Source organism: Cetorhinus maximus, chromosome 1 (genome assembly GCF_964194155.1).
Source record: "Cetorhinus maximus chromosome 1, sCetMax3.hap1.1, whole genome shotgun sequence".
Classification (NCBI taxonomy): domain Eukaryota; kingdom Metazoa; phylum Chordata; class Chondrichthyes; order Lamniformes; family Cetorhinidae; genus Cetorhinus; species Cetorhinus maximus.
This window is the reverse complement of record NC_135879.1, coordinates 240771478-240799298: the sequence shown is the minus strand read 5'-3', so window position 1 is coordinate 240799298 and position 27821 is coordinate 240771478. Positions and strand designations below refer to the sequence as shown.

General features: G+C 42.8%; 1 protein-coding gene across 1 annotated transcript in view; it reads left to right on the top strand.

The window, feature by feature from the left end:
• Positions 1-27821, top strand: part of LOC144688344 (semaphorin-4F-like) — a 186636-nt gene that overhangs the window by 8190 nt on the left and 150625 nt on the right. The gene's annotated exons all lie outside the window — the stretch shown is intronic.

The following is a 27821-nucleotide window of genomic DNA, read 5'->3' as shown; positions in this document are numbered from 1 at the left end:
TTTGACCTAACTTACTTGCTTTAAGATGATGCTTGTAATATATAACTGTGCATCCTAAAAAGACTGAATTAAAGATCAGTGACTTCAGAAGTTAATATCTGCCAGCTGGAACTTCAGTGCCACTGGGAATTGAAGTCAGAAACATCCCACAAATGATTTCACGATGGTAAATGGGATCTGAAAGTCAGTGTATCACCACTGGGCCTTTCCAGAACAGTCCCAAGTGAAATCAGGAACACATTTAGCGGTTGGGGAAGTAAGCCTACCTTGGTTTATTTGCTGCCTGAAATTTTAAGGTATCCAAGATTTAGTTTGGAGAAGGTCAGAAAGTGAACATGTGGGGCAGAGTTTTAACTGCCCGTGCTGCCTGGGTTGGAGCAGGTAGGAAAGTTCTCAAACTTGGCTCTAACCCATCCACTTTCTGTTTCAATGGAGCTGGGTTGGGGACAGGAAACCAACCCACTCTTAAGAGATGGATCAGTCACCTTTTAAGGGTTCTACATGTCTCCGTTATAACTGAATTTTTATTTTAAACACATGGCGTTGTATTTTCATGTAGGGTCAGGAAAACGCAAGTTGGCCCCTTTTGCGGTTCCGGAATGCGAGCCCAGCTTCAAGCCCCATTCCTGCCATATTTCTGTCTTGAGAGACGTGGACAGTGAGTGTCAGGTTTTGCGAGCCTTGAAGAAGTGCAAGATGAGTGTGGGTGCAGAGGTGGGCTGGTTAAAAGGCCCGCCTTGGTTCTTGGGGACAGCAGACCAGCTCCCAGTCCCCTAAAGTTCACCATCTCCCTCCCACCCAACCTCATTCTCCTTTAATGTTGCCTTATTTTCAGAGGTTCCCCCCATGCCCCCCTCATGCTTCCATGCCCCCTCTGACTCCCCATGCCCTTTCATGATGCCTCATATCCTCCATGCCCCCCATACACTCCATGCCACCTACATGCCCCCTCACTCACAAGGATTGGGCTAGCTTCGGCTGCTGTGCCCTGCGGCTCTTCAGCTGGGTGAGGCAGTTTCCTCACCAGCTCTGGGGGTTTTTGGGAGCCTCTCGGGTCTGCCTGCAAATTGGAAAAGGCGGGTTTGGGTAGCCAGACCTCCTGCTCACCCAGAGGGGTGCAGGCTCTTTTTGTTTTAAATCGGGTCAAGGTAGTTTCCTCACCAACTCAGTATCTATTCGGGGAGTTTCCTGGCATCCCTCTTCTAAAATTAAAAAGAATGTTTCAGACAGCCTGACTTCCCACTCATCAGGCAGGGATATGGGCTCTCTTCCTTTTAAATTTGCTGGCCAGATCTGGGGACTTTCTGTGCCCCTATTTATCCCTGGGGAGAAGGATTGTGCCAGCTCCTTTCAGCTGCATTTCCTCTAACCTTTGCTACTCTCATCCCAGCCTTTTTGCTTTCCCCTGGCTCCTCAACTGAATACTGCCCACCTGTTTTGGATGCCTGGGAGTTAATTGCAACATTTGCTCTGCCTTTTGGGTGGTGGCAAGCATGGACTTGCTCACAGGGCAGTGACTTGCCCAATACCGTACAGGTGGGCCGGTTCCTATTTGGTCCCATGACCTCTGGGACACCCTGGCTCACGTGGCTTCCACCGCTCTGCCAAGTTGCTCTTTGACTGTGTGAGGCAGCTCCCTCACTACTAGTTTTGCTGCCTGGGAATGGCCCTGTTCCCTGTTTAATTTAGCAAAGAATATGTTGGCCAATTTGGTCTCTGGCTCACTCCCTTCATCTCTTTTGAAATTCATTTTCCCAAGCCCTCTTAATTTAACTGGCCTAATCTCAGCCTATTTAAACACAGGTAGCTTTCCCTGAACCACCTTATCCCTGATGGGTTCTTTCGCCTCCTTCAGAACCTCTGATCATTTCTCAGCCTTCTGCCACACTGCAGGTGTGTCCAAATTGCTCACCATCCTGACTTGGAAATATATCACCGTTCCTTCACTGTCACTGGGTCAAAATCCTGGAACTCCCTTCCTAACAGCACTGTAGGTGTACCTACACCACATGGACTGCCGCGGTTCAAGAAGGCAGCTCACCACCACCTTTTCAAGGGCAACTAGGGATGGTAAATAAATGCTGGCCCAGCCAGGGAAGCCCACATCCTGTGAATGAATTAGAAAAAAGAGTTTTGCTGAAATTGTTTGGGTTGCCCAGCCTCTCTGGACTGTTCTGCCTTCTCGGAGCACAGTGCTCGGGATCTTACCAAGTTTTCCCGGTAATATAGCTAATTCCCTCTGCCTCCTTTTCATCTCCTTTTGGAATTCCCTCTGCTTCTTAAACTTTTAATTTCATCTCCAGCACCTTGTGCTGGTGAGCCCTCTCATTCTCTCTCTTGTTCTCTCTCCTGGAACTCTCTTTTTTTCCTGTTCCCTTGCTTGTGCTTCCCTTTCCCTCTCCTGAAATTCTAGCCTCCTGCTTTCCAGCTCTAACAGCTGCTGTGTGGTGAGGATAATTATACACAGCTTTTGGTTATCTCCTCCTATCACTGGCTGCTTGTCCCAACAACGCCGCCCCCCCCCCCCCCACCAAAACCAGCTTATATTTCACCCCTTTCCTAATTTTACTTAGTTCTGTTGAAGGGTCATGAGGACTCGAAACGTCAACTGTACTCCTCTCTGCCGATGCTGCCAGACCTGCTGAGTTTTTCCAGGTATTTCTGTTTCTGTTTTTGTTTTGGATTTCCAGCATCCGCAGTTTTTTGTTTTTGTTTTTATAATTATATTGGGTACAGGTCTCCAATCAGTTTTTGGTTCTGATTCTTCTATCTGTTTTGGATGGATCACGACACACATTCACACTCACGAGCATACAAGGTAGAAAGGCAGAGAAAGAAAGGGAAGGAAGTTACAAATTGTAAGTTACTTAAAAAAAAATCAAAAAGGTTTTGGCATTAATTCACATGAGTAGAATCCAGTATGTCAGTGTCCAATGAATGCTCTTTCAGGTGGCTTTGTCTGGCAGAACTTTGTCTTTGTCCTAGGAAATCGGTTGAGGTGGTTGAAGATGCAGTAAAGTATTCTTGTATTCTGGGAATTAGTTCACTCTGTAGGCGAAATACAGGATTCTTTCAATTGAGTTCCAGTTTTCTCTTCTGAGGTTAAACTACAACTGCAGGCAGAATCCAAAAGCTGTATAATTAAAGCAGTTCAAACAACTCAATCTCAGTCATGTGATGGTGGGGGTTTCGGGTTGAACCATTCAGCTAATGATGGACTTTAAGGACCCTCGTTAAAACCTATTGTATTTTCAGCAGATAACTGCGGAACCATTAACACAATATTGGAGATAAGGAGTCCCAACAGCTTTGCCTTTGTCCAGATGCAGACATCTCATCTACTAGCCCTTTGTGTTGGTTTGGCTAGAATGTTCATACAGTGCAAAGGGTGTCACATTCCAGGAGGTTGTTGAGTTAGCCTTTCTCCATTTTTTTTAGAAAGGGAGTTTAAACAAGAGAATACAGAAGAGAAACAAGTTTTTCAGATCTTTTTCTTCATGCCTTCTCGGCATGACCAAAAAAAAAGGTAATCCTTCAATAACTTCTTACAGCTGTCAATCAAATTATGAACACAACCTTCATGTTGAGATAAGCGGGTGTTATTTTTGAAACTCAGCCAAGTATTCATAAGGGTCTTATCCATCAAAACAAACCTTGGAAAATCTAAACAATGGAATCTGGTGCAACTGAAGAAACAGATGACCTTTATTTTTTCTAAGCTATACCAGATGCCCTGTCCATCAAGGCAGGTGGCTGCTTTTCATTCCCTAAGTGAAAGCTGCTGAAGATTTTTTAAATTTACAAGGACCCTGGGCATTTTAATTACTTCAGGTTATTGCACTTGAGATCCCAAGCAGTATTTTCTTTGGTTTTTAATGCATAAGAGCATTTTCTGAATGGGAGAAGTACTATAATGGATCTCAACAGTTAAATGATAATGTAATGGTTAACTTATCTTTTCATGACCGAGCCTTATGATGAATCACTGCAGTTAAAACAATTCTACATTACAATACAACATCTAATAGTGACATCCGAAGTTGTCAAAACTGCCAGAATGTTTCCGACTACTCAATAGGCTTCCCCCAGTGGTCAGAAATTCTCCCATGAGGTGAGTTTTTTTTTTAGGGATCCCAAAACTTGCACCAGCACACGAAAATAGCAGGAGATGGGGATGAAATTCAAATTTCCTATAGACTCACAATGGTGACCATGGCTTCGGAAGAGGTGCTTGCAGTGCCACGAATAAAGCCTTCTCAACCTGCCTCTTGAAAATAGTGCAAGGTTGGGAATGGAGAAGAAATTTGATTTTGCCTGTGAAAAAAAACTTCAAGATTTCAGGTTTCCCAACCACATTCCTGCCTACATTGGAAGACAAAGATCCATAGGAATTCTGGCAGTTGGAAAGGGCCTGATCCATTAAGTAAATGCCTTTATTGTAAGCTTGTGGGCAGGAGGAGCAGGACTGTTTTTCCCTAGGGTCCAACAAGCTTACCTCCACATAAACAGCTGGTTCTCGCCTCGCCCCGCCCCGCCCCGGCCCGTGAGATTTGCAACCAGTGAGTTACTTCTGTAGTCACTGTTCTTTTTATAGACAAATGTCCAAGCTAGTTTGCACATCCCTCACAGTATGCTATTTGCCTCAGTCCATAGGTGTAAATAATCATTGCATTTTTTTTGTCCACTTACATATGCACAATGACTGACAGTCTGGACCTGAGATTGTATGCCTCTTTGTTTTTATTTTATTTAATCCCCTAGATCATTTCCATATTTTTCCTTTCCTGTTTTCCACATCCCTGAATTTCTGCTAATTCACTCTCTGCCTTCAAAAATCTCAATGACCGCACCCTTGATTTTTCATCTTCCTTCCATCACAGATTTTTGCCTACTCACTTATGCCTAGACATGTTTTTATATGTGAGACACTTAACCACATGTGAATTGTTTTAAAGATGTCTCCTTTGGGTTGCTGAACATCATGTTTGTTGCATTAAATATAATCCTACAATACATTACTTTTTCAAGAATGAAGTCTCATTCTATCTCTCTTCTCTCCTTCAGGACACCCCTAAAAAGCTACCTCTAGATAAAGCTTTTGGTCACCTGTCCCAAAACCTCCTTCTGTCAAATTTTATGTGATAATGCATCTTCTGTGATGTACTCTGGGATGATTAACTAAACTGCGGTAATGCAACAAGTTGTTGTCGTCCGAGACTGCTACCTTGCAGTGAATACAACAAGGCATTTTTTTGCATCATTTAACAATTGGGCATTAATCTGATTAAAGTTAGCCTGAATACACTTCTTTGTACTGCTCCTAAAGGACAAGAGAGACATTGTGCATAAATGTGACCTGATTTAATGGTAACCTTTTGAACCATTGAAGCATTTCAATGTCTGGCAAGCAGTATTATTTATCTCACTTTTCTCCCTGATGCAATATTGATGTATAAGGAATAGATGCCATTTCAGAGGGCAGTTAGGAGTCAACCATATTACCGTGGGCCTAGAGTCGTAGGTCAGCCAGGTAAGGATGACAGAGCTGCGGGCTAACCCAATAGCAACAGCACCCAACAGTTGTAACAGTCAAAGGTTTCAAATTCTCAGTTACAAAATATTTTCTGGAAAGGAAGAATGTACAGGGTATAGGAAGAAGGCAGGGAAATGACACTGTGAAATGTTCATTTGGAGCGCTGGTACAGACACAATGGGCTGAATGGCCTTCTTCTGTGCTGTAACAATTCTGTGAGAAGAACACAGGTTTTTCTTAATTTCTTCACAGAACGTGGGTGTTGCCAACTAGGCCAGCATCTGTTGCCCCCCACCTAATTGCTGTTGAGAAGGTGGTGGTGAGCTGCTGCCTTGAACCGCTGCAGTCCATGTGGCACAGGTATACCCACAGTGCTGTTAGGAGGGCAGTTCCAATATTTTGACCCAGTGACAGTTAAAGAATAAGGGTATACTTCCCAGTCAGGATGGTGTGCGACTTGGAGGGGAACTCGCAGGTGGTTGTGTTCCTATTTGTCTGGTACCCTTGTCCTTCTATGTGGCAATGATTGTGATTTTTGGAAAGTGCTGTTGAAGGAGCCTCAGTGAATTGCTGCATTGCATCTTATATATGGCATACACTGCTGCCACTGTGCGTCAGTGGTGGAGGCAGTGAATCAAGTGTTCTGCTTTAGCATGGATGTTGTTGAGCTTCTTGAGTATTGTTAGAGCTGCACTTATCCAGACAACTGGAGTGCATTTCGTCACACTTCTGACTTGTGCCTTGTAGATGGTGGACAGGCTTTGGGGAGACAGGAGGTGAGTTACTCACCGTAGAATTCCCAGCCTCTGTCCTGTTCTTGTAGCTGCAAGATTTGTTTGGCTGGCCCAGTTCAGTTTCTGGTCAATGGTATCCATTGATAGTGGAGGTTTCAGTGATGGTAATGCCATTGAATGTCACAGGGAAGTGGTTAAATTCTCCCTGTTTGGAGATGGTCATTGCTTGGCACATACGTGGTAGGAATCTCACTTGTTACTTACCAGCCCAAGCCTGAATGTTTCTCAGATCTTGCTACATATGGACATGGACTGCTTCATTATCTGAGGAGTCGTGAATGGTACTAAATTTTGTGCAATCATCAGTGAATATTCCCACTTCTGACCCTTATGATGGAGGAAACATCATTGATGAAGCAGCTGAAGATGGTTGGGTGGAGGTCAGCACCCTGAGGAACTCCTAAAGTTGTGTCCTGGGACTGAGATGATGACCTCCAACGACCACAGCCATCTCCCCCTGTGCCAGGTATGACCCCAACCAGTGGGAGAGCTTTCCCCTTGATTCCTATTGACTTCAGTTTTAAGATGACTCTTTGATGCCACACTCTGTTAAATGCTGCCTTGATGTCAAGGGCTGTCACCCTCCCCTCACCTCTTGAGTTCAGCTCTTTTGTCCATGTTTGCACCAAGGTTGTAATGAGGTCAGGAGCTGAGTGGCCCTGGCAGAACCCAAACTGGGTGTCAGTGAGCAGATTCTTGTTAAACAAGTGCCACTTGATAGCACTGTTGATGACACCTTCCATTACTTTACTGATGATGGAGAGTAGACTGATGGGGTGGTAATTTGCCGGGTTGGATTTGTCCTGCATTTTGTGTACGGGACATACTTGGACATAGCCGGGTAGATGCCAGTGTTGTAGCTGTACTGGAACAACTTGGCTAGGGGCGCAGCAAGTTCTAGAGCACAAGTCTTCAGTACTATTGCCGGAATATTGTCAGGGCTCATAACCTTTGCAATGTCCAGTGCCTTCAGCTGTTCCTTAATATCACGTGGAGTGAATCGAAGACTGAAGACTGGCATTTGTGATGCTGGTGACCTCCAGAGGAGGCCGAGCTGGTTCATGCTCTCCACACCTCTGGCTGATGGCTGAAGATTGTAGCAAATGCTTCAGCCTTATCGTTTGCACTGATGTGCTTGGCTCTCCCATCATTGAGGATGGGATATTTGTGGAGCCTCCTTCTCCAGTGAGTTGTTTAATTGTCCACCTTCACGACTGGATGTGGCAGGACTGCAGAGCTTAAGATCTGATCCATTGGTTGTGGGATCGCTTAGCTCTATCTATCACTTGAATACAAAAGTAGGGAGGTTATGCTTCAGTTGTACACGGCACTAGTGAGACCACATTTGGAATACTATGTACAGTATTGGTCACCTTTATTTAAGGAAGGATGTAAATGCGTCGGAGCAGTTCAGAGAAGGTTTAGCAGACTAGTACTTGGAATGGGTGGGTTGTCTTATGAGGAAAGGTTGGACGGAATAGGCTTGTATTGGCTGGAGTTTAAAAGAGTAAGAGGTGAGTTGATTGAAACATATAAGATCCTGAGGGGTCTTGTCAGCGTGGATGTGGAAGGGATGTTTTCTCTTATGGTAAAACCTAGAACTAGGGTTCACTGTTTAAAAATAAGGGTTCGTCCGTCTAAAACAGAGATGAGGTGAAATCTCTTCACTCAGAGGGTTGAGAGTCTTTGGAACTCTCTTCCTGAAAAGGTGTTGGAAGCAGAGTCTTTGAATATTTTGAAAGCAGAGGTGGATAGATTCTTGGTAAGCAAGGGGATAATAGGTTATCAGCAGTAGGTGGGTTGCAAATTTCAGGTTACAATCAGACCAGCCACGATCTTTTAAAATGGTGGAACAGGCTTGTGGGGCTGAATGGCCTACTCCTGCTCCTTGTTCATAGGTTGAAGCTGCGGACTAACAAATTGCTGGTTCCTGATGGACTTCGTCCTAAGGTCTTAAAAGAAATGACTAGTGAGACACTGGATGTGTTGATTTTAATTTTCCAAAATTCCCTAGATTTAGGGAAGGTTCCACTTGATTGGAAAATAGCAAATGTAACTTCTTTATTCAAGAAGGGAGGGAAGACAGGAAGCAGGAAGCTACAGGTCAGTTAGCCTAACATCTGTCATAGGGAAAATGTTAGAAGTTATTATTAAAGATGTTGTAGCAGGGCACTTAGAAAAGTTCATGGCAATTAGGCAGAGTCAACATGGTTTTGTAAAAGGGAAATCATGTTTAACCAATTTATTGGAGTTCTTTGAAGGTGTCACATGTACTGTGGATAAAGAGGAACCAGTATACTTAAATTTCCAGAAGGCATTTGATAAAGTGCCACATCCAAGGTTATTGCAGAAAATAAAAGCTCATGGTGTAGGGGTAACATATTGGCATGGATAGAAGATTGGCTAGCTAACAGGAAGCACAGAGCTGGCATAAATGGGTCTTTTTCTGGTTGGCAGGATGTAATGAGTGGTGCTGGGGATCAGTGCTGGGGCCGCAACCTTTTACAATTTATGACTTGAATGAAGGTACCGAAGAAATGGTTGCTAAATTTGCTGACAACACAAAGGTTGGTAGGAAAGTAAATTGTGAAGAAGACATGAGGCTACAAAGTGACGTAGATTGGTTAAGTGAGTGGGCAAAGATCTGGCAAATGGACTCTAATGTGGGCAAATGTGAAATTGTTCACCTTGGCAGGAAGAAGGAAAAAGAAGCTTATCTAAATGGTAAGAGATTGCAGAGCTCTGAGATTCAGAGGGATCTGGTGTCCTAGTGCATGAATGACAAAAGGTTAATATACAGATACAGCAAGTAATTAGGAAAGCTAATAGAATGTTATCGTTTATTGTGAGGGGAATTGAATACAAAAGTAGGGAGGTTATGCTTCAGTTGTACAGGGCATTGGTGAGACCACATCTGGGACATTGTGTACAGTATTGGTCTCCTTATTTAAAGAAAGATGTAAATGCATTAGAAGCAGTTCAGAGAAGGTTTACTAGACTGATACCAGGAATGGGTTGTCCTATGAGGAAAGGCTGGGCAGGTTAAGCTTGTATCCATTGCAATTTAGAAGAGTAAGAGGCGACTTCATTGAAACCATTAAGATCCTGAGGGGCCTTACAGGAGGATGTGGAGAGGATGTTTCTTCTTGTAGGAGAATCTAAAACTAGGGTCACTGTTTAAAAATAAGGGGTCGCTCATTTAAGACAGAGATGAGGCTAAATTTTTTTCTCTCAGGGGGTTGTGAGTCTTTGGAACGGTCTTCCTCAAAAGGTGGTGGGAGCAGAGTCTTTGAATATTTTTAAGGCAGAGCTAGATAGATTCTTGGTTAACAAGGCGGTGAAAGGTTATCGGGGGTAGGCAGGAATGTGGGATTGAGGTTACATTTAGAAGAGCCATGATCTTATTGAATGGCAGAGCAGGCTCGAGTGGCCTACTCTTGCTTCTGAATCATATATACGTATGTATGTTTGTATGGCCATCTTGCAATTGTGGCCACCATGGGGGCCCGCAGGTCTGCCACTGGAAGGCCGCCTCCATTCATCTGCTGGAATTCAGCCTCAGTGAGGATCCCAACTACAGACTGAAAAATTTGTGTCGGTGTCCGTACAGTGACCTTAATAGGTCCATTAAGATGCATAATTTGCCAGCTGCCGCCTGCAGGCAGGCAGCTGTGTTTGACCAGCCACCCCTGCTCCAGCCTCTCCGATAATGGCCCGAAGCTGGGAACGTGCTGACAAACTAGAACGCTGACCAGCAGCAGGAAATTGGAAGCCTGCCTACCTCTGCTCTTGCCTCTGCTGTCCTTCCAAAGTCCTATCTTTTCATCTGTACCTTATTGTGAATGCCTTCAGGTGTTGAGGGTGGAAAATTGTGGTGGGAGCAAAGTAATCTACAAAGGAAGTGACTTCTATTTACCAAAAACCACATCTGTTGGATCCTGGTCACTAGTTTAGTTGGACTAATGAATCCAGGTTGCACGCTTGTTTTGGGATGACCAATTTGGTACCATAGACAGAGCAGATCAGTAGACGGTTCTTATGTAGAATGCATTCTATTTATTTACAAAGGAACTCAGCAGCTGCACTTGTGTGCTTACAACTAAAACCCTGCCTCTACATTAGAGACTCTTATTTTAGGCTACTAACTACTGACTACAGACTACTACGGTAGCCTGCGCTACTGTGTCATTGGATAATAAGATCATGTGATCTTCTAGATATAACATATAAAGGCATATTAAACATCAGATTACCACAACATCCTATTACAACTGCAAACTATTTATCTTTTGTGCAACCTTCTGAAATTATACAACTTGGTTGGAATTCCCCTCCGGGCTTTAAAACCTTATGAAAGTTTGTGGTGTTGTGACATATCAGCCTTAAGCTTAAAAGTTGCTGGCATTGTTACTCTAGAGGAGTTCAGAGTTCTATCAATTGCAGCGCAGATTTACACAAGAACACAAATTGTTTGTTGTGCCAGAAATACTGTAATTTTCTGAAGGGCCTGATTCATTCTTGGCTATGGGATTTTTTTTTAAAAATGATTTGCTCATGAGACGTGAGTGTTACTGGCATTCCTAATTGCCCTTGAAAATGTAGCCGTGAGCTGCCTTTGAATTGCAGCCCATGTGGTCTAGGTACACCCACAGTGGTGTCTGGAAGAGAGTTTCAGGATCCTAGCTCAGCTATGCTGAAACAGTGGCAATATATTTCTGAGTCAGATGTTGTGTGACTTGGAGGGGATGTTGTAGGTGGTGGTATGCCTATGCACCTGCTGCCCTTGTTCGTCTAGATGATAGAGCTTGCGGGTTTAAAATGTGCTTTTGATGGGGTTTTGGAAAGTTACTGCAATGGATCAATGGACAGACAATATATATGAATCCTGACTGATTTTGTTCCAATCCTGCTGGGGTGCTGGGCTAATTTAACTGGTTTCAACAGTACCTGAACTCAGATTAGGCAATGATGCAGACTGGGGACCAAATCTGACAACCTGTGGTGTGTATTCCTTATTGAGTCCCTGAAAAACTTACTGACCCATGAGAGAAATCACTTGTAAAATCATTTAAACATGTCTTCACACTAAAGTACACATAAGTGTATCTAAGTTTATATTTTTTCAAATCATTGTCACTTAGAGCATCAGTTTCTGATCTGACCCAATACAGGTCCGATGTCTGAAATCCGGCACCCTAGGGACTAAGACCGTGCTGGGTTTTGGATTTTCCCAGATTCTGGATTGCTCACCATTAGAGTGGAGGGGCGGACACATGTTTTCTGTTGTCACATAGGACAGCTGAGACCTGATCTTGAATTCATAAAGCAGAATTGCTGGGACCTCATTGCTGCTAAGCAGAATCTCACCACTGCTCCTGTGCTCTGTTCACTGGGATTTAGTGAAAATAAACACAGGTAAATTCCAGTTTTGGAAGGAATTAATGGACCCAGCTCTGGTTACAGGAAATGTAACATAGTTCTATCACTCTGACTTTAATTACAAGTTTCCTGGGGCTGCAAACCCTTATGGAGAGAATCCCTGACTATCCTGCCAGTGGTACAGGCAGCTTTGAGTCTGGAGAACAGAAAGGGCAGACCTTAAACCTCTTAGCTGGATTCGGGGGGGCCCGGTGTGTGAAAAACTCTTGCTGATTTCATTCTCTGGGATCAGCCTGAGAATGGCCTCTACATTTCTGAGCATACTGTGTCTGAGAGCAGCACCCAGGTCTCCTGAGAGAAAAATGTCTGGTTTTCGGACATTGTCAGTTTTCGGATATCTGGATTTGAGACACTGTACCTTGTATGTGTATGAAAGCTAACTCATTAATTACTTGTATTGTAACATTTGCTCCTCAGTGCTACACAGAAACTGTTTTGAGTTGAGTGTTGTGTTTAATTTTTCTTTGACTTCACCCTCAGTCGTGTTGCCGTGGTGGGGAGGGAGCGGGTGTGCATTTTGTTGGCGTTGGGAAAATAATTAGACATCTGATGAACAGCTGAAGGATATATTTATATCCCACTTGTGGGCTGACCTGAAAACTTCTGCTTAAAATACATTTAATCAGGCCTTTCAGAGATCAATTAGAAGGTAGATGATAAAGATTGGAGAAAAATAGGTTTATTTACTTTAAATGCCAACTATGCTGATCATAAGGTCTTAAGTTCCCCCCTTACCACAATATTCTTGATCTGTTGTTTTCTCAATTTCATATCAACCCTGAATGTCAGCTAAAAAATTAATGGAAATCAGTACCATTTCTGGGGAAAATACAGTGATGACCATTTAAGGCTCGTATTCTGGCTAAGGAAATGTATACAAAAAAAACCTTATCGTATCTTACTCATTTAATTTTAGGGACTGGCAAGATTCCTCTTCAAAGGAACTGTCAAGCTAATGGTACTGAAAGTACACTAATCGTTGCCATAGATGTGTTTGTAGTTAGTTGTCATTAGAAACAATTATTTCAATGCTTTATGCCGCAAGTAAGAACAAACTGTGCTCAGGGAACACTACTTGTCCTACATTTGTAACTTCACAAAACCTTGCAGCACTGAGGAGGCCATTCAGCCCATTGTATGTTTACTAGCCCTTTGAAAGTGCTATTCAATTAGACCCACACCACAGCCCTTTTCCCATAACCCTGCAATTCTTTTTCCCTTTCAAGTATATATCCAATTCCAATTTAAAAGTTACTATTGAATTTGTTCCACCACCTTTCAGGCAGCCTGTTGCAGATAATAACAACTTGCTGTGTTAAAAAAATGTTCCAATCTTCCCCCAGGTTCTTAAATCTATGTCTTCTGGTAACTGACCCTCCTGCCAATGAGAACAGGCTTTTCTTTATTTATTCTATCAAAAACCCGCTTAATTTGAAACACCTCTATTAAATCTCTCCTCAATTTACTGTACTCTACTCTAACAAGAACCTGCGTGCACTACACTTCAAGATTGTGTTGTAGAGCAAACCATCAAGTTGTTTCACAAAGTTGCATGTTTTTCTGTTGGATCTTTGAAAGTGTCTTCAGCCTGTTTCTGTGTAGCTTACTTTTCTGTCCAACCCGATCTCTAACTATAATATTTCTCCTTGGCGTCCTCCTGTGTTCCCTACTTTTGTTAAGTGACCAGCTTCCTTTTTTACCAATTTTGATGCGGTATTTAAAACTTATGGATCCCTAAAATCATCTAAGTAAACGTTTTATTTCATGAAATTACTTCGGTGCTTATTATGACACAGCCGATGGTAAGGGCTGAGTTGTTCAAATCCCAGAGGGACACTTGAAACAACTGTCATAACCCATTTTTGCAATTTGTATGTTTTGAGATGCAGGCTTTGAATTCAGTAGTAATAAGACCACTAAGTCTCAATAGATTTTTTTTATAAAACTAAATTAAACATTTATTATCACAAGAAAGATTGTAAAATACAAGAAAGATTGGGAGGTGGTGGAATAGTGCCATTGTCACTGTATTGTCACTAGTATTCCAGAGACCCAGGGTCATCCTCTGGGGACCTGGGTTCAAATCCCATATCAGATGATGAAATTTGAATCCAACATAACTCTGGAGTTAAATGTCTGATGATGACCATGAAACCATTGTTGATTGTTGTAAAAACCCACCTGGTTCACTAATGTCCTTTAGGGAAGGAAATCTGCATTCCTTACCTGGTCTGGCCTATATGTGACTCCAGACCCACAGCAATGTGGTTGACTCTTAAATGCCCCCTGAACAAGGGCAGTTAGGGATAAGCAATAAATGCTGGCCTAGCCAGCGACACCCACATCCCATGAATGAATAAAAAATACATATGTCTACAAAATTACTACTATAATAACTACAAAAATCCCCTAATTAATCTGATCTCAGTTATACCCCTGGTAAGGCAACAGTAAAACACAGGTTTAAACAGATTCCTGGCAAAGCACACCCTGGACAGTCACATTGAAAATTAGTTTCTTTCAGCTCTGGGTCCTTGCAGACAGACTTGAGGCTTACAGGCTGGAGGCTTTAGATCTTAGAATCCCTCCTCCTCTATACATATTCTCCTCTTTGAATGCAAATTCTCATTGTCCCTAGGTTTATTATAACTTTTAAATCTTCTAACAATAAAACCCTTTCATAATACCTACTTCACTAGTAAGCTTTAAAAATAAACACATTGTTTCTGAGCTTCAACTGGTTAGGTGTAATATTTCACCCGTTCTTTTGAATGGTTTATTTAAAAATGAAAATTGCACCCTTTAAACCTCACCTATTTTCCTATGTTTATATAATTACCATTTCAAACCTACTTCTTCCCTTCTATTTATCAAAGCCTCGACTAGCTGGCTTTTATCCAATTAAGATACACACGTAGCACACATAGACACAGACATCACTAAACTCTATTTTAAAATAATTTCCAATAACATTATAGACATTATTATATCTTCTTGATAGTGCTCAAGTCTTTGCAGGGCGCGGCAATACTTGGGCAGCAAACTGCACTGCACATGGCAGTATAAAAATTCTTGGGATATCCCAATTTGCCTTAATCATGAATCAGGGATCATTCAGCCTAAAGGAATTTCAGAATCATACAGCACAGAAAGAGGCCATTCAATTCATTCTTCCTGTACTGGGTATTAGAAAGCGTAATCCATTAGTTCCACTCCTTGTTTTGTCCCCAACAGTCTTTTTTTTGTCTTTTCAGAGTATATTCCCTTTTGAGAGTTGCTCTTGAATCTGCTTCCAGCACACTTTCAGGAGGCACCTTACAGATTATAACACTTCACTGTGTCAAAAAAATCTTCTCACCTCTGCTTGTTTGGCAATTTTTAAAATATTTGAGATGGATGTCACTGGCAAAACAGCATTTATTGCCCATCCCTACTTGCTCTTGACAAGGTGGTGGGGCGCTGCCTTTGACAACTGCTGCAGTCCATGTTCTGTAGTTACACCCGCAGCACTGCTAGGGAGGGAGTTCCAGAATTTTGCGCCAGCGACAGTGAAGGAATGGTGATATAGTTCCAAGGATGGTTTGTATGTGACTGGTGGGAAACTTGCAGGTGGTGGTGTTCCCATGTGTTTGCTGCCCTTGTTTTTCTAGGTGATACAGGTCATGGATTTGAAAGGTCAGTTATGCATCAAGGAGCCTAGCAAAACTGGAATCTAAGGGGGAAAATTTTCATTTGGTTGGAGTCAACCTAGCATAAAGGAAGATGGTTGTGGTTGTTGGAGGTAAATCACCTCAATAAGAAAGAATCCAAACCATCTTCCCTAGATGTTTGATGCATTAACATCCTGGGGGTTAACATTGACTAGAAACTGAACTGGACCAGCCATATAAATACTGTGGTTACAAGGGCAAGTCAGAGGCTGAGAATTCTGCAGTGAGTAACTCAACCCCTGACTAGCCAAAGCTATCCGCCATCTACAAGGCACAAGCCAAGAGCGTGATGGAATACTCTCCACTTAACTGGATGAGTGCAGCTCCAACAATACTCAAGAAGCTGAACACCATTGATGACAAAGCATCCCGCTTGATTGGCACCCCATTCACCATCTTCAACATTCACTCACTCCCTCGAGCACTGATGCACAGTAGCGGCAGTATATACCACCCACAAGATGCACTTCAGCAGCTCACTAAGGCTCCTTCGACAGCACCTTCCAAACCCACAAATCCACCTGGAAGGACAAGGGCAGCAGATGCATCACCTGCAAGTTCTCCTCCAAGCTACACACCATCCTGACTTGGAACTATATCGATGTTCTTTCACTGTCGCAGGATCAAGAAGGCAGATCACCACCTCCTTCTCGAGGGTTGTTAGGGATTTGCAATAAATGCTGGCATAGCCAGCGTTGCCCACATCCCATGAAAGAATTAAAACAAAGTTGCTGCACTGCATCTTGTAACTTAAATTTATGCCCTCTGGCTACTGACCCTCATGTCACTTTGAAACAGCTTCCCCTTATTTACTCTATCATCCGCTAAGAGAATAAAATTATCCTATGATGCTCGCACTATAAAAATCATACATCAAGGTAGTTGCATTTAATTCGTTTTTATAGATTATGCTACTCTGAACCTGTACTTTCTTGTTCTGCTGCCCCACAATATCATTGTTTTGGCTTTATTTTATCCCACTGCATAGCTTTTATAGTGCTCCTGTGGTGTGGTGCAGTGGTTAGCATCCCTGCCTCTGAGCCAGATGCTTAGGGTTCAAGTCCCACTCTAGGACTTGATGGTCAAGGAAAGTGCATTCATAACCTGCCAAATGGATTAAGGATCACCATGTAAGTCCTTGCAACATGTGGCAGGCGGGAGAAATTCCTGGTCAGCCATGAGATGGAGGCAAAACAGAGCCTCTACCATCACTATGCATAGCTCCAAGCTGCAATATACATGTACAAGCTGCAATATACGGTGTATGTTGCCGCAGCAACATGGTATTCTTTGGGGAGCCAGTTGGCTCAGTTGGCAGGATAGCAGGTGTGGATCAGATAGGTGCCAACACTGTGGGGTTGATCCCGTTCTGGATTTACCACCTCACCCTACTTGTGGTAAAGGTTGTAGCACTGTGGGTCAGACCTTCCTTCATGCAGAGAACTGAAGAAAAAGCAGCTTGTATAATCATGTCTGTTTTCCTTGATGTTGGGGATTAGTTTCCTGGTGCTTGCGCTCCACTTCCTCAAGAGACGGAAGACCTTCTTCTGTAACAGTGACCAGAACATTTGAGCTCTGGGATTTGAAACTTAAACTGATTTGGAAATCTAGTACAGCATCCTATTACAACGTCCACTACTTTCATTTATATAGCCCCTTTAGTGTTGCAGTACGTCCCAAGGTGCTTCCTGTTCAACTTCTTTATTGCTGCATCACACTTATTGGAAATGTTAAGAACTAGTTGACATCTGTGGGTATCTAAACTTTTCCTTTGCAAGTTTTGCTCCACCCATGATGTAAAAGTGACTCCTATCTTTACTTCCATTGTATATTACATTGCATTTGCCTGTATTGAACTTCATTAGCCATTGATCAACCTGGTGCAGTCCTGTTGAACCAACATGAGCCACTCAACACAAATTGTGTCTGTCCTTTGCTTCTGTACCTTTCAGTCTGTTACTAATCCGTGTCATATCTGTATTTTGTCCTTACTTTGCATTACTACTTACGGGTAGTAATGCCTCCAATATATTTAATATTTCATTAGAGAAAAGGTGCAATGCCAAAGGCTTGGTGGGATAGCTAATGTAATTCCTATGCTGTACTTAAGAATGTATCCATGGAATTATAGACCGGTCAGCTTAACATCAGTGGTCAGAAAAATAATGGAATCCTTACGAAAGGAGAGAATAGAAGAACACCTAGGAATGAGAAATATAATAATGAATAATCTGCATGGATTTCAAAATGAAAAATCTTGTTTGACCAACCTTATTATATTTTTTGAGGGGGAATTGGAGAGAGTAGACAGTGATAATGCAGTAGATGTAATTTATATGGATTTTCAAAAGGCCTTCGATAAGGTGCCCCATCATAGACTCAAGAATATGGTTGAGAATGTGGAGTTGGGACAAAAGTGGCAGAATGCATTGCTAGCTGGTTTCAAGACAGAGTGGAAATAAAGGATAGTTATTCAGTGTAGCAGAGGGTGGGAAATGGTGTATCACAAGGATCTGTTCTGAGACCACTGCTGTTCATAATTTACATTAATGATTTGGACTTTGAAATCAAAACACAATTCCTAAATTTATGGATGACACCAAAGGCGGGGGGGGGGTGGGGGAGTCAATACTGAGGAGGGCTGCAACAAATCACAGGAGAACATTAATAATCCCAGCTTTTGCAACCTAGGCTTGTAGCTAAAATCCTTGATCGCTGAGACCATTCTGGTAAATCTCCTCTGCACCCTCTCAAGGGCCCTCGCATCTTTTCAGTTAAGATTTACCACAATTAAAGTAATCTGATAAGGGCCAGAGAAAATCCATTGTCAGTTTTCATTTCCGGGTATGAGTAATATATTCTTGGTATTGCGTTATTTGCGACTCTCACTTTATTTCCCCCAGAACTGCAAATGAAATGTTCACTCTGTGAGTCAGACAATGTGCGTGATGAACTGTAGCTCTCACTCACCTGTCTCAGGTGCAGTGGTTAACTGAAGCTTACGTTGGTCACTTTCTTCCAGAATATGTTTCATAAATACTGCAAACGTCCTGAAGTAATCTATATTCCTAACAGGGGTTCCATTTTGTTCCCTTGCTATCCCCACCACACTTTGCACTGGAATGCTCCACATAGTGTCCATCAGCTTTTTTTATATCTCTTCCTAAAATTATGATTTCAAGTCATGAAACCTGCAGCAAACCTCCACTAGTTTGTTCCTACAATGTAGTCTTGATTAGGTACCAGAAATTATCCATTAGAATATTTTTAGAGGTCTTGGAATTGAGGCTCTAGATCAGGAACTCAATGAAAATGTGGCATTTGGTCAGAAGTCCAGCTGAACATGCAGTTTGGGGTCAGGAGCTGAGCAGGAGATAGGGTGGACATTCATTGGGAATGGACTGCCACAATTTTTTTAAAAGTTCAGTTTAAAATAAAAGAGATGTCCATTTAAATACCTGTTGTCAAAAGATTTCCATTAACCATAACTGCGTTCTTTTTCATTATGGTGGCTCTACTGTAAATTATATTTACTGCTTTTTTATTTTGTGAGATCGCTATACAGCACATAAAAAGATGGATGTGCCATTTTATATATTTTTAGACTTCAGATTGGATTTAGACATTGACATTCTTCTGCACTGTAAATTCTTTCAACCCATTGTGGCTGTGCTAACTCTTTAACGAACAAAGAAATAGTAATGCGATTACTGTGCCCTCTTCCTTTGTCTATTTTTCTCAACAAAAATATATTTATCTTGATTTGTATTCTATGCTTCAGTTTCATTATGGGAAGTCTGCTACGGATTCTGCTCATTGGACTTTTAATACTGTGTTATCTGTTCCCTGCTCGCCGGGAGTCAGCTCAGAAAGATAGATTTCTCCTTCAAGATGCTCCTGAAAACCTCTCCAAGCTTTTGGTCACCTGCCCTTTTGTGGCTCAGTGTCAAATTTTGTTTTACAATGCTTCTCTGAAGCAATTTGGGATGTTTTACAATAAAAATGCTGTATAAATGCAAGTTATAAGTTGCAAGATATATGGGTACAACAAATTTTCCTCCCTATGAGCATTGTTACAATGGAATCACTTGTGTTGTGTGTTCTAGTACACTGGAACCTCTCCAGCCTGGGATGCTTGGGAACAAGTCATTTCTGAATTTTGGAATTTTCTGGATTATGAAATGATGTTGGAATGCCTAACCATAATTGTGTGAAATGAAAAATACCGTGGATTTAAATATTTAACTTAAACATAAAAAGTGATAAATCATTATAAAGCAGCAATAAAACTTGTTTTACATATCCAAATACTGTATTTTCCTTGTTTCTCCTCTCAAAGTACTGTACTGAAACAATGCTGATGACGTCGAGGGAACTGCTTGGGTCTGCTCAAAACCTTTCCAGACAATTGGTGTTTCTGAACAATAGATCTCTGGACTGAAGAGGTTACAGTCCAATACAAAGCCATGTTTACAGGAAAGGCCGAGGACCTCTGAACAGCATTATGCTGTGTGGAACTGTTTAGCAAGAGGCTGCAGATGTTTGGTTGAGATCACCTGCAGTTGTCACTGCCTTCAATGGAGTGCTGATGGTAGTGTTGTGAGTTACTCATCTTTAGTTGTGAGGCTGTGGAATCCACTTTTAAGGTTAGAAGTTGAGACAGAATGCGTTTACATTCAATAATAGACTGGATCGATGGATGGAGGAAAGGGGCTTAAAGGCAAACGGGAACAGGGCAACTAAATGCAATTAGAACTATTTGCTTATGTTGTGGGTAAATCCCAACACACTGATTGCATCAGTGATGCTGTTAATGTGCCTTAACCAATTTCTTTTGCTTTTCAGTGTTAAACATAATGGAGAAGAGAGATATTTTGGGTCACTCAATCCAGTGTTCTGTCAAGGAGGAGTTATGAATTACTTGCATGTTTTGTCCTTTATTACATCTAGAGTTGTACCTTATGTATTCAAATTATCATTTGTTCCATTAGCATTGAAGTGTGGCACCATGACTTGGAATTGCTGCTTCTTGCTCACAGTTACTGTATGGTAGAAAAAACACTTCATGGCACTAGGCTAATGAGGAGGGAGAGCTATTGGTGACCTCCCCCAAAGTGATGTTGGCAAGACCTAGAATTAGAATAAAAACAGAAAATGCTGTAAGTACTCAGCAGGCAGCATCCGTGGAGAGAGAAACAGTTAATGTTACAGTTCGATGACCTTTCATCTGAAATTTGTTTCTCTCTCCATAGATACTCCGTGACCTGCTGAGTATGTCCAGCACTTTATGTTTTTATTTCAGATTTCCAGCATCTGCAGTCTTCTATTTTTCATCTAGAATTAGAATGCTTGGCTTTGTCGATGAATAGCCCAAGCTGATGAAAGGGATAGAAAATTGGGAAAGCCAAATCCCCACTATAGGGGAAAAGCTCTGTGGCTTAATTTCTTTTTCAGGAGCATTAATTTATTTTAATAGTGATATGCTTATAGTTTGTTGTAACATGGGTTATAGATAAATGTTAATAATGAATGCAGTGATCAGGGAATGCAATTTAGCAAGTTAGTAATCAGATCAGTAATCAGAAAGAAGTGATATAGAAGAAGTGAAACAATTATTTGAGTGTGTGGAATACATGCAGAAAGTAAAGTGAAATAACAAAGGGATGGAGCTTGAAAAGAGAACAGTCAGCTTGGCAGCTGAGAGAGACTAGTGGTTAAATTGGAATTTTTATAAGGTTTTGGTTCCTTTTGCTGTGGATTTGGCTGTATACTAATGTCTTGATTTAGTTTGTTGTGTTATTGTCTGTGCCACAGTACATATTTCCATACCCCCTGCAGTATCTGTAGGGGAGGTGATGGTGTAGTGGTATTGTTGCTGGACTGATGACTCAGGGTAATGCTTTGGGGACCTGGGTTTGGATCTCACCAATGCAGTTGGTGGAATTTGAATTCAAGAAAAAATCTGGAATTAAAGTCTAATGATGACCATGAAACCAGGAATTGTCAATTCAGGAATTCAACAAGGCTCCTTCGACAGCTCCTTCCAAACCCACGACCACTACCATTGAGAAGGACAAGGACAGCAGATAGATGGGAACATCACTGCCTGGAAGTTGCCCTCCAAGTCACTCACCATCCTGTCTTGAAAACATATCACAGTTCCTTCACTGTCATTGGGTCAAAATCCTGGAACTCCCTCCCTAACAGCACTATGGGTGTACTTACACCACATGGACTACAGCAGTTCAAGAAGGCAGCTCACCACCACTTTCTGTCTAGGCAGAAGGGCAAGGGCAACTAAGGATGGGCAATAAATGCTGACCAAACCAGAGAAGCCCATATCCCATGAATGAATAAACAAAAAGAGGAAAAGACTGTTGTAAAAACTCATCTGGTTCACTAATGTCCTTTAGGGAAGGAAATCTGCTATCCTTACCTGTTCTGGCTTACATGTGACTCCAGACCCACAGCAATGTCCTAGCAAGCCACTCAGTTAGAGCCACTCAGTTGTATCAAACCGCTACAAAGTCTGAAAAAAGGAATGAAACCGGATGGACCACCCGGCATTTACCTAGGCACTGGAAATGACAATGGCAAACTCGGCCCTGTCAACCCTGCAAATTCCTCCTTACTAACATCTGGGGGCCAGTGCCAAAATTGGGAAGGCTGTCTCGCAGAGTAGTCAAGCAACAGCCTGACATAGTCATATCTTATAGATAATGTCCCAGACACCACCATCACCACCCCTGGGTATGCCCTGTCTCACCAGCAGGACAGACCCAGCAGAGGTGATGGCACAGTAGTATACAGTCAGGACCTGGGAGGCCTCAATATTGACTCTGGACCCCATGAAATCTCACGGCATCAGATGAAACACGGGCAATGAAACCTCCTGCTGATTACCACGTACTGCCCTTCCTCAGCTGATGAATCAGTACTCCTTTATGTTGGCAAGGGCACAGAATATACTCTTGGTAGAGGACTTCAATGTATATCACCAAGAGTTGCTCTGTAGCACCACTACTGCCCCAACTGATGGAGTCCTCAAGGACATAACTGGGTCTGCGGCAGGTGATGAGAAAACCAACAAGAGGGAAAAACATACTTGACCTCATCCTCACCGACCTGTATCTGTCCGTGAGAGTATTGGTAGGAGTGTCCACTGCACACAGTCGTTGAGAGATGAAGCCCCGCCTTCACATTGAGGATACCCTCCATCGTGTTGTGTGGCACTATCACCTTGCTAAATGGGATTGATTTCAAACATAGATTTCAAGCTCAAGACTGGGCATCCATGAGGTGCTGTGGGCCATCAGCAGCAGCAGAATTGTACTCAAACACAATGTAACCTCATGGCCTGGCATATCCCCCACTTTACCATTACCATGAAGCCAGGGGATCAACCCTGGTTCAATGAAGAGTGCAGGAGGGCATGCCAGGAGCAGCACCAGGCATACCTAAAAATGAGGTGTCAACCTGGTGAAGCTATAACACTGGACTACCTGTGTGCCAAACAGTATAAGCAGCAAGTGATAAACAGAGCTAAGCGATCCCACAACCAACGGATCAGATCTGAATAAAAGCAAAAAACTGTAGATGCTGGAAATCCAAAACAAAAACAGAAACAGAAATACCTGGAAAAACTCAGCAGGTCTGGCAGCATCGGCGGAGAAGAGCACAGTTGACGTCGTCAACATGGATCAGATCTGAACTTTGCAGCCCTGCCACATCCAGTCTTGAATGGTGATGCAGAATTAAACAACTCACTGGAGGAGGAGGCTCCACAAATATCCTCGTCCTCAATGATGGAGGAACCCAACACATCAATGCAAAAGATAAGGCTGAAGCATTTGCTACAATCTTCAGCCAGAAGTGCTGAATGCATGATCCATCCTGGCCTCCTCCAAAGGTCCCCAGATGCCATTCTTCAGCCACTCCACGTGATACCAAAAAGCGGCTGAAGGCACTGGATATGGGGCCCTGACAATATTCTGGCAATAGTACTGAAGACTTGTGCTCCAGAGCTTGCCATGCCCCTAGCCAAGTTGTTCCAGTACAGCTACAACACTGGAAAATTGCCCAGGTATATACTGCACACAAAAAGCAGGACAAAACCAACCCGGCTAATTACCGCCCCATCAGTCTTCCCTCGACCCTCAGTAAAGTAATGGAAGGGGTCATCATCAGTGCTATCAAGCATTACTTGCTTAGCAATAACCTGCTCACTGATGCTCAGTTTATGTTCCGCCAGAGGCACTCAGCTCCTGAACTCATTACAGCCTCGGTTCAAACATGGACAAAAGAGCTGAACTCAAGAGGTGAGGTGAGAGTGATTGCCCTTGACATCAAGGCTGCATTTAACTGAGTATGGCATCAAGGAGCCCTAGTAAACCTGGAGTCAATGGGATTCAGGGAGAAAACTCTCCACTGGTTGGAATCATACCTAGCACAAAGGAAGATGGTTGTGGATGTTGGAAGTCAATCATCTCAGTTCCAGGACATCACTGCAGAAGTCCCTCAGGCTAGTGTCCTCGGCCCAACCATCCGAGGATACATCCGAGGAGGAATCATCGTTGACTTTCCTTCCATCATAAGGTAAGAAATGGGGATGTTTGCTGATGATTGCACAATGTTCAGCACCATTCATGACTCCTCAGATACTGAAGCAGTCCATGTTTGAATGCAGCGAGTCTTGGACAATATCCAGGCTTGGGCTGACAAGTGGCAAGTAACATTCGTGCCACACAAGTGCCAGGCAATGACCGTCTCCAAGAAGAGAGAATCTAACCATCGCCCCTTGACGTTCAATGGCATTATAATCACTGAATCCCCCCAATATCAACATCCTAGGGGTTACCATTGACTAGAAACTGAAGTGGACCAGCCATTTAAATACTGTGGCTACAAGAGCAGGTCAGAGTCTAGGAATCCTGCGATGAGTCACTCGCCTCCTGACTCCCAAAGCCTGTCCACCATCTACAAGACACAAGTCAGGAGTGTGATGGAATACTCCCCGCTTGCCTGGATGAGTGCAGCTCCCACAACTCTCAAGAAGCTTGACAATATCCAGGACAAAGCAGTCCATTTTATTGGCACTCCATCCACAAACATTCACTCCCTCCACCATCCATGCACAATAGTAACAGTGTGTACCACCTGCAAGATGCACTGCAGGAATTCACCAAGGCCCCTTAGACAGCACCTTCCAAACCCATGCCACTACCATCTAGAAGGATAAGGTTAGCAGATAGATGGGAACACCATCACCTGGAAGTTCCCCTTCAAGCCACTCACCATCCTGACTTGGAAATATATCGCCGTTCCTTCACTGCCGCTAGGTCAAAATCCTGGAACTCCCTTCCTAACAGCACTGTGGGTGTACCTACACCACATGGACTACAGTGGTTCCAGAAGGCACTTGATCACCGCCTTCTCAAGGGCAACTAGGGATGGGTAATAAATGCTGGCTTAGCCAGCGAAGCCCACATCCTGTGAATGAATATATATTTAAAAAAACACTGTTCCAGGAAGATGTACTTGAACCTTGTAAAGTATACTTGAATGCACAGCTCATTAGAAACAGGGATCTTGGCTATTTTTTTTCTCCCCCATTCAAGGAGGAACGGCTTCTGATTTATTTTCCCTGCTGCCTGAGCTGGACCTTTAGTCTGCGTGTCTCAGCTTTACCGAGGCTGATTATTATGCAGATACATCCAGTTCTTGATGGCAATTTTTGAATTTCAAGAGAAAATTAGATAGGTGTTGAAAAATTATCTGTACATCCAAATGAATTGGTCATGTTGCAACTTTTTGAAAAAGGTCATCATTGGTGCAAGAGGTTATTTAAGCATTTTGATACCAATGCACAATTGGAGAAATTATACTTTAATATCGTTCCAGTCTGCTTCTTGTTCCAAAGCTGTTCCAGTATTTATCTGTTGGATGAGACATTAAATGTGCTGTACCAGATGGACATGAGAATCTCATGGCACTAGTTGAAGAAGAGCAGGGGAGTTCTCTCTGATGCCCTGGTCAAATGTAATCCTCAATCAATATCACTGGAAAAACAGCTTACCTGGTCATTTTCATATCCCTGTTTAGGAGATTAAAATCGATTACCATGTTTCCTCCATTACAACAGTGACTACATATGAAAATTAGCTGTAAAGTCCTTTGCAATGTTTTGAAAAAAGGGCCTATATAAATACAAGTCTTTCTTCCTCCCTCCCTATATTTAATTCATCACTGTGTCTCCTGCCAACACAAGATGGTTGCCAATTATTGACTGCACATGCGCACTGGTCTACACATATGCAGAAATCCCACGACGTCATACCTGCCGGGCCAGCCTGATAATGTAACAGGGATTCAGAGCCGGCATCAATTTGAGAATTTAATCCCCTACACAGACACAAACCCCACCCCCCAACTTGCCTGGGAAAACTCCCCCCCAGACGTCTGGGTTTTACATTGGGCATGGAAGACTGCAGCCAAGTTGATGTTGCGGCTGGAGGAAACAGTGCGGCTGTGGGGGCAGTTCGAGGTTGGGTCAGTGATGGGAAGTTCACAGGAAAGAGGTTTTCAGGTCTGCTTTATAGCCAACAGCTTCAATCTCTCTTACAATTTTCTGGGCTGCGTTTTGAATCATGTTCCAAAAATCTACAAACATAAAATTTGAACTTATTTAGCCTTATACATTGAAGCTAAAACAATGGACTGTGTTAGGGTCACATGCAATTACATTATTATACATCAACATTCTTATAACAGTTAATATTCCATTAAATGCCTAATTTATTATTTCCCTTTCCTAATTTTGTACAAGAGGCTTCACACTGGCTGGAGTTAAAACTCAAAAGACGGTCAAAGAAATCCTGGTTTCCGGACGATAACCCACCGCATGTTCGTAAAGCACACCCAGTGTAAAACACTAGAGCTGAGCATGCATGGTGTTGGCAACAAATGCAAATTACTTCCATGATTATCAGCACCAGTGAATGTACATATCCCTCTTCCAGTAGAAATAGCTACATGAACCAATTCCCGGATATGACCATATTCATACGTTAAGGCCTGAATTTCACTCCTGGCTCAGGAGCATGGAGTCAGCACAATTCCCGGCTGTGCAAAACCAACCCGGAAGAAACTGCCTTGGAAGTTTGGATTTTCATTGCGGGGTGGGAGGGTGAAAATCGGAGTTGTGGCAGCCACCTGCGAAAAAAGTTCAGTGGCTGCTGGATGTGGAGGTGGGCTGGGAGAAAGGCCAGCCTCTGCTGCAGCACTTTGTTGAAGCTATGAAAAGAAAACAAAAATCAGCCCTTACCCCCACAAATTCCCTGTGTCCCATCCATGCCAATTCATGGTACCTCATGCCCTCCATCCACCTCCCCTTGGCCCCTTGTGCCCTCCATGCCAACCTATGCCCCTCTACCCACCCATGACCTTTTATAGCCCACATGCCAACTTAGTGCTAACTCATGCCAACCTTTTCCCTTACACCCTCCATGCCAATTAACCCAGTATCCATCATGGGCAGACCTCTGGTCCCATACTGAGATTAAATAAAGCTCTTAAGTGTCTATTGATTAATTAATTATTTAAAAATCACTCTCATTGGTTAAAAATCCATTCGCTACATTTAGCTTCCTTTAATCTCATATAAAAACTAGCATTGTATTCAAAGTCCTACTTCAAAGACTTTATAAGCAGAGGAGCTGTCGAATCAAACTGTGAACTGACAGGCACCACACAGTGTTAATGATAAGTTGTAAAATCAGTCATTCAGCGTTCATCCTGTAATGATAACCCTCAGGCTTATGGCATCAGCCAGTGTGAAATAGCAAGCATTTTTTTTTTATAACACCGCAGTCATTTCAAATATTTAAAAAGCAGGAGATTCGAGAGAGATTTTTTAGAGCAGCATGTTCAGCCAGAGAGCAGGTTATGTTAGACTTGATATTGTGTAATGTGATAGGATTAATTAATGGCCTCAGAGTGAAAGCAGCCAAAGTAGCAGCAACCGCAATATGATTGAATTTTACATCCGGTTTGAAAGGGAGAACTGTGGGTCTAAGACCAGTGTTTTAAACTTAAATAAGAACAAAGAACAAAGAAAAGTACAGCACAGGAACAGGCCCTTCGGCCCTCCAAGCCTGCGCCAATCATATTGTCTGTCAAACTAAAACACTTTACACTTCCGGGGTCCGTATCCCTCTATTCCCATCTTATTCATGTATTTGTCAAGCTGCCTCTTAAACACCACTATCGTGCCTGTTTCCACCGCCTCCTCTGACAGCGAATTCCAGACACTCACTACCCTCTACGTAAAAAACTTGCCCCGCACAT